This window comes from Equus caballus, chromosome 17, assembly GCF_041296265.1.
Source record: "Equus caballus isolate H_3958 breed thoroughbred chromosome 17, TB-T2T, whole genome shotgun sequence".
Lineage (NCBI taxonomy): Eukaryota > Metazoa > Chordata > Mammalia > Perissodactyla > Equidae > Equus > Equus caballus.
Genome location: NC_091700.1, coordinates 97,744,918 through 97,756,146, shown reverse-complemented (window position 1 = coordinate 97,756,146; position 11,229 = coordinate 97,744,918). Strand labels below are relative to the sequence as shown.

The 11,229-nt window shown below is 39.8% G+C and overlaps 1 long non-coding RNA gene across 1 annotated transcript; it reads right to left on the bottom strand.

Moving 5' to 3' along the window:
• Window positions 1-4,501: 4,501 nt before the first annotated feature.
• LOC111768643 (uncharacterized) lies at window positions 4,502-11,229 on the bottom strand. Its single transcript, XR_002801117.2, has 2 exons — window positions 10,887-11,229; window positions 4,502-4,760 (listed from the first exon to the last, which is right to left on the bottom strand). It is a non-coding gene; the product is annotated as an uncharacterized lncRNA (long non-coding RNA).

The window sequence follows — 11,229 nt, the reverse complement described above, 5'->3', positions numbered from 1 at the left end:
GTCTGTGGGACTGAGAACAGGAGGAAGGGTGGGGCTTCAGTTTCCATCTCTGTTTCAAATTGATGTCAACATCCGGTCCCATGTATTTGGTGGCATCTAACAGTCCTCTAACGGAGCAATCTGTAGAAATTCTTGACCTGAAGGCATTTGAAGGGAGTTGCTGACCATAAACAAGTTGCATCTACTCCCAGTTACTATACGAACAAGTTCCCACAAGCCGTCAGCTTGAGAGTCAAGGAAAGGAGGATTTCGAGCCATGTCTGAAAACGCAAAAGCTGAAGAGAAGTGGCAAGATGGTATTTACTTTGGGGGAAATACGGGTTCTAAGCTTTACAACAAAGCCATGAGCTTGAGCGGAATGATGGCAATCCACTGTCCAGACATGACAGAGGCCACCAACAGCTCTGTGCTGAGGATCCCAGGGGCACTGACTCACTCAGAACAACCCCAGGCACTCCTGGATCTCTGCCTCTCCCTGCCCACACAAAGGACCCCGTGGCTAGAGTCCCTTTGTTCACCAATGACAGCTGTTGCGGCACACATCCCCCCCATGAATGCCAACACAAGCAACACAGAGAAAAGGGGTCTTGAGTGCCCTCACAAACACCAGGTCTCACTTCCTGGCTACAGCTTAATTAGCGTCTTCACAGACACTGTTACAACTCAGCTTGCCATGCATCAGACTTCTGCACACGGCAGAAGCCTCCAGCCATCCACCTGCTTCCACGGGGGCATGCTGACTGGTCCTTGCCTTCCAACCAGCCTTCTTTTCCTCTTTTATCTCCCAAACACTTCCAGTAGGTTCTTTCAAGTGCCCATTCCATTGTAAACCAGAGTCTCTGTCTTATCTGAACCGTGGTTCCACCCTGAGGACACCAAATGCCCTTTGCTCCCTGAGGATGCTGCTTAATCAACACCTCTGCTTTCCTCAGAATTCTGGGTCCTTCTTGGTCCCCACTGCTCCTGCCAGCACAGTACTTTCAACCCACAATGGAAGTGTTTCCCTTGTTAAATTTCATCTTCAGGGACCCTGCCTCAGCTTTCATGCCTTTTCTGGGCTGCATTCTAACCTCCCCATCTCCTCACGTGAGGAAACTACTCACGTCTAGATCAGCAGCAGCGTCTGTGTTGTCAGACCCACCTCGCTGGATTACTCAGCATCGTTATCTGTGGCCCATCCCTCTGCGACGCTCTCCTCTCCTCTGCTCACTCCTGCGATTCCTCACCTGCTAGTTTTTCTCCTGCTTCAGAGACCGCTCCCTCCGGTGTTCTCTCTTCCTGTCCTGACTTTAAATGGTAGGGTGGCCTGGCTGCAATCCAGGGTACTCTTCTCATCTCATCTCTCGCACTAGGATTTTAGCTCACCTCGGGGATTTAAATGCAGTTATATGCTCCTGACTCCCAAACTCATATCTCTGGTCCAAACCTGTCCGACAGTCTACCTGACATCTTCTCTTGGATTTCTAACAGTTATGTCAGACCTCTGGTGTCTACCATCAGTCTCTTAATCCTCCCTCCCCAACCCTTTCTCCTGGGCTGTCTCCCCGTCTCAGGAAAGGGTGCTGCCATCCTCCGAGTTTCTGTGCAAGATTCTTGCCTCCTTCCCTCACACTCCAACCGTCACCAAGGGCTCCTGAGCCTTTAAAAATTAACAAGAATTATTTTATACCTTTGAATATATAATAGATTCTTGTGTTACAAAATTCAGAAAATCCAAAAAGTAACTTGGTGAAATGTGAGGTCCCGCCACACGTCTCCCACTCTGTGTCCCGAGGAACCAGGTCTGTGCTGTTGCCAGCTTGGCAAGTGTGCCTCCAGAGTGTCTATGCATATACACAAACATTTGCTTTTTACAAAAATGGTAGCACTCGACTATACATGCTGTTGTGTGATTTATTTTCCCACCTTACACTGTATCTTCCAACACGACAGGTCAGTATAAATAGAGCTGCCTGCTCATGTTACAGTCGCCTACGATTGCATACATACATAATTTGGTGACTTCCAAATTGTTGACATTCAACTTGCTTCCCAATTTTTGCTATTCCAGACAAGACTGTAATAAAGACACTCCAATACCTATTATTTCACACATGTGCATAATCTTCCATTCCAAACAAGAATGCAGTAAATACCCTTGTAAAGAAATCATTTCATATATGCATAAGTAATTCCCAGAAGTTAAATTGTGGGTCAAGGAACGTGGGCACTTGTCACTTTGATGCATAAGTCAAACTGCCCTGCATAGATGCAGTTTCTGCCTGTACCACCAGCAGCTTGGTGTAGGAACCTTTCCCCACGTCCTGGCAAACACACTGTGTTATCAAACTTCTCGATCGGTGCCAATCTGATATGTGAATGATCGTGCCACTCTGTGGTTTTGATTTGCATCTATCTTATTATGAGAAAGGTTAAGCAAGCTTTCATAAGTTTAAGACTTTCTTGCATTTATTTTCATTACTGTGAACTTTGTGTTCAGATCTTCCACCCATTTTTAGATTACGCTTTTGGTCTCTGTTACTGTCTTACAGGAGCCCCTAAGGTATTAAACAGATGCATAATTAGCACTTCATCTGTGATACTGGCTGCGATTTCTTCTCAGTTTGCTGTCTGCACTTTGACCTTGTTTTTACTGTATTTTTCCCCACAGAATTCTATTTCAGAAAGTTAAATTTATCAATATTTCTTTCCTTTTCTCCTAAGTTTCATGGGTTCATGTTTTAATATTTAAATCTTTGATTCATCTGATATTTCAGTGAAAGAGGACGAGGATCTAACTTTACTGTGTCTTCAGAAATACTTTCCAAGTATACCAACCCCAGCTATGGAATAAACCGATCTTCTCCCCCAGTGAAATAAAATGCCAACTTTATAATACAGTAATTTCCCCTATCAAATTGGACCTATTTCTGTACTTGACCCTATCGGCCCTTTGATTGGGCTATTTGCATACAGGTTCTCTCCCTGTCGGCTTCCTGAGGGCACTGTCTGGATCTGAGATTTCATTTCACTCTTCTTACAAGCTAATCAGGCAGCCCCGGTGGTCTAGTGGTTAAGAGTCAGGGCTCTCACTGCTGTGGCCTGAGTCTGTTTCCTGCTCAGGGAACCACACCACCCACCTGTCGTTTCTCATACTTGGCAGCTGCATGTTGCTGAAAGCTATGCCACGGGGTATTCAAATCCCAGCAGGGTCACCCACAGTGGACAGATCTCAGCAGAGCTTTCAGACTAAGACAGACTAGGAAGAAGGATCTGGCCACCCAGCCACCCACTTCTAAAAAAATTGGCCATGAAAACCCTATGAATAGCAGCAGAACATTGTCTGATACAGTAGTGGAAGGTGAGAAGATGGCACAAAAAGTCCAGGCAGAGTTCAGCTCTACCATACATAGGGTCGCTAGGAGTTAGAATCCACTGGAGGACCTAAGAACCAACAAGGTACTCAGGTAGCTTGTGTTGTGGCATGCGTGCTGGCAGAGGACAAGAGCTTCTTGGGTCTGAGACTCTTGGCACAGAAAACAGCATGACTTGCTTCTGTTCCTCTTGCCCTCCTCTTGCCCTGCAAGCCCCATAGGAGCGACACGGAGAGGCTCAGTGGATACTACCCCTGCAGAGGAGGTGTCACAGACGATGCATCTGCCTTGGGGCATCCAGCTCTTTCGTAGAAGGAAATAAGCAAGCCTGCTGTTTATCCTGGAAGGAGTCATCCGTCTCCTTATCCATTAGGGAAATTAGCTGCAAACACAATCCCTAGAAATGGCTTGAGTAAAGGGAGCCCGGGGACTTACATATTTCACTTACCAAGCAAGTAGGGTGTGGGAACGGCAGAAACCACGGAAGCCCATCCCTCCTGAAGATTTGCATTTTTCACGCCCACAAGACCACAGACAGTGTCTAATACAAAGTAGATGCTTGAGACATATTGATAAATTTGATGGAATCAAACATTTCATTGGGTTAGTATGAAGTTATCACCAGATAACAGAACTGGGACCCATCTATTCAGTATAATTCTACACTAAGCAGATGGTCCTCATACGGTAGACCCAAGCAGGATCAGTAGTGTAAAATATTAGCTTAAAAAAATTAACCTAAAAATAGACTAAATAGAATTACTAATGTTTGACTAATTAATACAAATTTCCATGAAATGAAATTTAGAGACTTTATTTACTATTTTCCTCCCTTGTGAAGTGTTGAGCTGGTAACTTGGAAAGTATGCACTGCTGTAAGCACCCTTAATCTCTTTTACATGGACGTGCCTCATTTATAAAATGGGCACTTGGTTATGATCACAAAAATGTTTTAATTATGCATTATTATGTTTGAAACCGTAATCCGATCATGACCAGGAACACCATCCAGAAAAAAACATGGGGAGACAAAAAAGGGTTTCCCTCTCCTGTGAAATTAGCTAGATTGCAAACACCATTTTGAAGAGAGAAAAGTGAACTTGTTTAAGAATTTAAAGGAAAAAAAAAAGAAGCAGTGAAAGCAGTCGTGAGATAACAACAGCAAATAGTTTAATTATATTTAAGAAACATTTTGAAGTGAATGACGTGGACTTCAATACCACCAAAAATGGAGTCGTTACTCTCCGACCAGATGCGGAATAAGCCTGGAGCAACGGCAGCGACGCTTCTGCGGGAGCACAAGCGTTGAAGATACCCAACAGCTCAGGTGGATGCGCCAGAGGCCGCGCGAGGCTGCGGTCCTGCAGACAGCTCTCCGGGTCACTCGCCAATCAACTTAAATGTCAACTGCTCAACACCAGACATCATAAAATAAAATAAAAAAACAAAAAGACCTTTAAAACAAGATTAATTTTAAAGTTGCCTCGATTTACCTTTTACTTGTTCTCACTTACTCCTTTACTCTCTCCTAAAATTTTAATCAGAAGATAGATCTAGTTAAGCAAGATGAAATTCAGTTGTTGTTTTCTTACCACATCTTCATATCACCTTTTCCCGGAATTTCCCTGAATATCTAACCTGATATTATGTAGACACTTTGTGAAATCTCCTAGGCTCAACGATGAAAATCACTTTCTCTACCATATATTATTAGTGAAGAAGAGGCTAAAATAGCAACACTAGGAATTTAAATAAAGCATTAAGAAAATTAAGAAAATACCAGATGATGGTTGTAATAACATCTAACAATTTTTGTTTCCAAATTATACGTATTATATGTATATGTTACAATATTGTAACAAAAGGTACAGGAAAAAAGAAATTTCTCAAACAAAAATCATTTAAGGAAAATAGTGCCTTATTATTTAGATACAAAACCAAACAGCCAAAGACCTATGTACTAGATAATTCCTAAAACGTGCTTGATGATTAAGAAATACTTAACGCATGTTTAGTAATTCAGTGCTGGCTGGTTTTTATATTTTAAATTGAGAAGGATATAAATTCACCTGCATAATACAGGATATTCCTACTTTTCTATTAATCTATAACTGAAAAATAATGTGACTTGAAACAATGGGGCTCAATGACAATCTGCATATTAATTTCCTTCTTCATTTGTACTGTGAGGGACACGGGTACATTTTGAAATTGTAATACACTTTTAGTGCATAGAAGTTTTAGAATCGGGTGCATGTTTACCAAACTAAAAACAGCAAAATATCAAGTCTCAAAATAGCAACATATTTCATTTTCTATGTGCTTTTTAATAGCAGTGGGAAATATGACTTTTTAATTCTTACTATTTGCTGCCTATAGAGACATTCTTGCAGTACAAAAATGTAATTTTAAGAAATTTTCAATAAATAATTCTTTTTTCCCTCTCTCTTTTAGCAGGACGATAGGCTGACATCTTAACAAAGAATTAGCAAATACGAAAATGCAGGCTGATGTTTACACTTCCAGCAGTAATTCTCAGAATGTGTTTATCTGAACTGAAATCTCCATTTAACATTTAACAGCCAGTGGGAAATGGCAATAAGTGCTATCTGCTTTAATTTCACAAGTTGTTGCTTTATTTATTTTCTTGAGAACCTCACTAATCCATATTTCCCCAAGTTGCTTAGTTTAGTTAATATCATTTGTGCTATAAACGTTCTAAACAAGGCAAAAAAATATAATACCCATGCAGAGAGCTAATCATTCTTCTTCAACATTGTATGTGGGCTCACAGGACAGGTTACCCAGAAGGGGAATTAAAAGATCTACGCTCTATTCTCAGTTGTGTTAGAATCATGGAATATTGGCATTATGGGAGATTATAATATTTTTTATTTATTCCACAGACTGGTAGAATCAAATGCCATAACATACATAAATACATTAATAACTACTCTCTCTAGTTATTACTATTATTATTGCTGTTTCATGTAGCAGCTTTTTTTTCATGCACAGATAAAGGACACGTTTGGTAGCAAATATATCAAGTCTTCTGACTCCTTTACTCTATTTGGATAACTCAGCTCTAAATACCACCGCTAACTGAATATCTCTATTATTTGCGTTGCCTAAAGATTAAGACTAAAGCAATTACGAAAGAAGATGTAATTTATACATTTACAGTTGATAAATAAGTCATGAGTACATAAGTTCAAATTATTTTAATAACAAAGATAGCCACATTTGATACTTATTAACTGCCATTTGTTATTTATAGTTTAAAACATATTTTTGTTATTTATTATTTTTAAAATATATATATTTTTCCCATCCATAGTTTCAGATTTTGCTTTTCAGCATCTCTCAAGATGACTTTGGCTTATTGTAAAAGCATTTGAGATTGATAGGTCAATTTAGTGGAGAAAAACAATAAAAAAGTTTGCTTGCAAGACGAGGAAATCTTGATTGTAACTCTTAGGTTTCCTCTGTAAACATTCCAAAATAACCCTTTGTTTAGATTCTTGTTTGTTTTTATTTTGTAGGCTAGATAATATTATAAAATCTCTAAAATCTTAGACATTGATATACATTTTTTATAAGACAGCTGCTCTTGGTAAGTAAATATGCAAATTGAGATATAAAAGGTATTAAAAATATGAACATATTAGTTTGACATTTACCCAATTATTTAAAAAATCAGTTCTTAAACTTCCTAACGTGTCCATGCCTCATCTGTCATCTGATGTTACCCTTAGTCCCTCATTGTTGGTATTTCTTTGTTTCATCTCAAATTGTTTCTATCAACTTATTTAAGGATTTGTGCAAAGCAACTGTGTGTTAGGCTGCAGCCAGCCTTCCACCAAAGCAGCCACCACTCTGGCTGCGACAACTCGCACAAGAGCCACTTCTGCCTTGGGAGGAAGCATTACCAGTTGGTGGCAGCATTCACAAGAGCGGGTCACATTTCCGCTGTTATCTTTAGGTTGGATTTCAAAACAACTCTAGCAAACAGACTTAAAGGCAAGCCTAGAAACAGCACGTGAACAACTGCAAAAAAGTGGAAGGTTTCTGACTCCGATCCAGTTCCACAAAACACTAGAGCATCTGGCGAAAAGTGGGGTGGCTCGTGTCCTGTTTACCTCCTGAGCAGTTTACAAAAACAGGGTGAAGGCTGCTCCTACAACAAACAGCGGGATCAATGAGCCCCGGCTGATCTTTCCCCTCCCAGCACTTTCGCTCTGTTCAGGGACATTCCCAGCTATCCTCACTGCTCACCCTCCTGCCTTGAAATTGAAATAGAGCTGTGTCATTTTAGAGACTTTTTTTTAATGTCATCTGCTCATGATCTACAGATTGAGAAGCAGACAATTTTGTTCTGCTCTGACAGAAACAAACAAACCCACAAACAATGTTTTAACCCAGCAGCCAGAACACTAACAGCAAGCACTACACAGGGCATCAATTTAGTCGGGCAGAACCCAAGTGCTCTATGTCACAGGGCCAAGCATCCCGAGGAAAGGCATGTCCTAAAGAGGAGCACTTTCGTTTTTTTTTTATGATTCAGCAATGCTATACAGTCATTAATGCAAAATTTTTATTCCTATCATGGAAAGTCTTTTGGGAAAGCTTTTTTTAAATCTAGAAATACATCCTCAAAATTCAAACACAACAAAATCCAGAGGGGAATTAATAAGAATTTTAAGTTACTAACTGCAGTCACTTTTTAATTGGTTGTTTGGGTGTTTATATTTTTTCAACACAATTATATTTAAAATGAAAATGTTTTGAATATTGGGTCGCTGTACTTGTGCCTACTGCATAACTGAGTATTTTTCTAAACGGTATTAATTCAATTCCTACACTTTTCAGAAGGATTCTTACTTTAAAAGTTACAGTTTTGCTCCAGCACATGTGCATATGAAAGATCATTTACTTTACAAAACCCCTCCACACTTCAAATGAATACTGAAGAAAGAGACTACTTAAAATATACCAGTATTTTTAATGAGCAAAATAAAGACTGAAGTGGAAAGCCCTTAAAACTTTCAAGGAACTGATACAATCTATTAACAAATCCTGATTCCTTAAACATTTGCAAAGCTATGCATGAGTAGTGAATGATCTAAACAGCAGTGACATTCTCTCATGTAAATCATTCTGTTGCACAGAATTAGCAGAATTAGCGTGTTACAAAATTCTTGTGAAATTTCAGTTGAAACATATTAGCAAATATATTTGTCGGGAAAAAAAAACATAGCTGCTAAAGTGCAGGAAGTTCCTTTATGAATTCTGCATGAGGAAAGTGTCTGCAATGTTCATTCATCAGAGAAAGGGAACATTTATTACATGAGCCACTGGAATACATTATTTTATAAAGCAAAACGTGATGGAATGGCGCTACTCTTTTTAAGGACTAAATATATCCCTGGACATAAACCTCTGAAGTTAAAATCCCTACCTCCTAGAATACATTTTAAATTAAGGTTATTCTAACAGGTCATATAGTATTCCACTCAACGACCTGCTTAGTCAGTTTTTAGATTGAGTTCATCTAGATAGAAAATAATGTCAAACAGCTACAGGGTTAAGAATTAACAAGAAAAAAACCCTCACAAGTACTGAAATGTTATCTACTTTTCTCATCCTATTCACGTCTTTCTCATGTGAAACAGGGAAGAGAAGTAATGGTGCTGACTATTCTTATTAGTAGGAGTAGGATTTGTATGATGGATTCGTGATACATTTTTAATGTTGACATTTTTATGAAATTGACTACTTTATGAAAGGTAATGAAATTATTCCAAAAAGGTCTTTTTGTTTTAATAAAAGAATCATTGCATACAATTCTATGTAAAAAAAAACAAACCAAAACAAACAAAACAAAACAAACCAACAAAAAACACTCTTTGCTAAAAGATATGGCCATTTTGTCATCTGTGAAAGGAAAGAGAACTTCCAACGAAAGATCTTGGACCATGAGAAAAAATTTCATCCAGGCTGCTTGCTGGCAACAGGCCATGCACGAAGCTCCCGGCCCTGTGTGGAGAGCAGGTTGGCAGATGTTATTAGCTGACTTTTGCTGAAAAAGTATGGGAGAACAGTTGGATCATCACAAGGTGTCGAACAAGCTTTAAATAAATAAATAGCTTATTTGGCAATAGAAAGGGAGAAAGACAACGAGTTCCCGCATCGAGGAAGAAGACTGGGATCCTTCTATTTACAGAGCTCCTTACTGCTGGCTTCATGGACTGATTTCTTAATGAGAATGGAAATTGTACTCCCACACTTGTGTTTGCAGGTTCTAGGACTGCAGAATGACAATTAGTTTGCAGTTTTGCTGTAGGAGACTTGTGATCTTCAGGGTATGAGAACACTGCTGATGTAGCTGATACTTCTTCACACTTCCCTCTTCTGCCTCTAAGTTGGTGACTGAGGCAGCAGGAGGGGAAAGTGCCAACTGCCAGCTTAGAGTTTCTGACACCTTAACTTGAATGCTGGCATTTAACACTAGAATAGCCCTAAGGGAACAAACAAACAAACTCAAGATGACACTTGTTAACATCTGAGGGGCACAGCAAATAAATATTCAATGAATATATGAACATTTGAGTTTGCATATAAAAAGGCAAAAGCAAAAAGAAAAGAATGAAACAATTGCAAGAGATTCTTTCTCCAAAGAAATCATTATGGCATGATGCTGAAAAGAACTTGTTCCAAGGTCATCTGCTAGTTAGGGTTACTGAACTAACAGGCAGGCTCATTTACAGCCCTGAGAAAGTGGGATGCAAATGATCAGAAAGCCAAAAGAGTTGGGCCACATTTTCTTCAGGCTCCTAGATAAGAATCCCTTATCTCTCCTTTCTGAGTAGACACATTGCTAGGCAACATTTGTTAACACAGAGAGGGCAACAAGATCTAAAAAGAATAGAAAACTAAAGCACAACGTCCATAAAGGTGGTGCCCCCAACACACACACAATCACACACACACACACACACACACACACAAACACATTCCTAGAGGTCTTTTCTAAAGTATGGTTTAAAATGGAGGATCAACTTTAAGTCTATCTCTTTGAGGCAAATTCTATTATGATATTTGCTTCACTGCCTGTTCTTCCCAGATTTATGCTACTGGTCAACAATCTTAACTGTATACACGCTAAGAAATGAAAAAGCTAAGATTTTGGGGTAAGTAGGGTTCTCTTGGCACATATTTACTAGCAGAATCTTAAAGTCACATTCTTACGAATACGTTACGATATCTATTACCCTTTAAAAATTACAACCTTAAATTATTTTCTTTAAGATTTCATTACATTTAAAATTAAGATTTTGATATACATAGAGGGCATTCAAAGGCAAACTTCCAGGAATTAATAAAAAATAACCAACATTATTGTTTCAAATTATTTCATGGAGATAAAAAATTAAAAAAAAAAAAAAAGAAAAATAATGACCAGGCTTGTTTTGTTAGCTTCTTAGTTTTTGCAGGACCTGGAGTCTGCTCGGATCTGAACTCGGGGACTCTCACCCTCATCAGTTGCCCTCACTTTGTCATTTAGAAGATGCGACTCCATGGGTCCTTATTTGTAATCGACTTTGGAAGTCACCAAAGCCAAGCGGATGTAAAAACTCGAAGCACTTCTTCAAGGGCATCCTCAACGCGGCAGTCGCTGCCTGGGAAGGGCGGGCGCCCAGGTCTGAAGCCGTCCACGTCTGGCACCTCCGCGCGCGGTGCAGAAGGTCTGGTGGGAGGAGGGCATGCCGCCGCGGGGACCCGGCTCCTGGGGCTGTTTTCTCGCTGGAGCCCGCCCTCTTCCCGGCACTATGGAAACTGCATTTTTCTACGCCTGCTCGTCCTCCTCCTCTTTCTC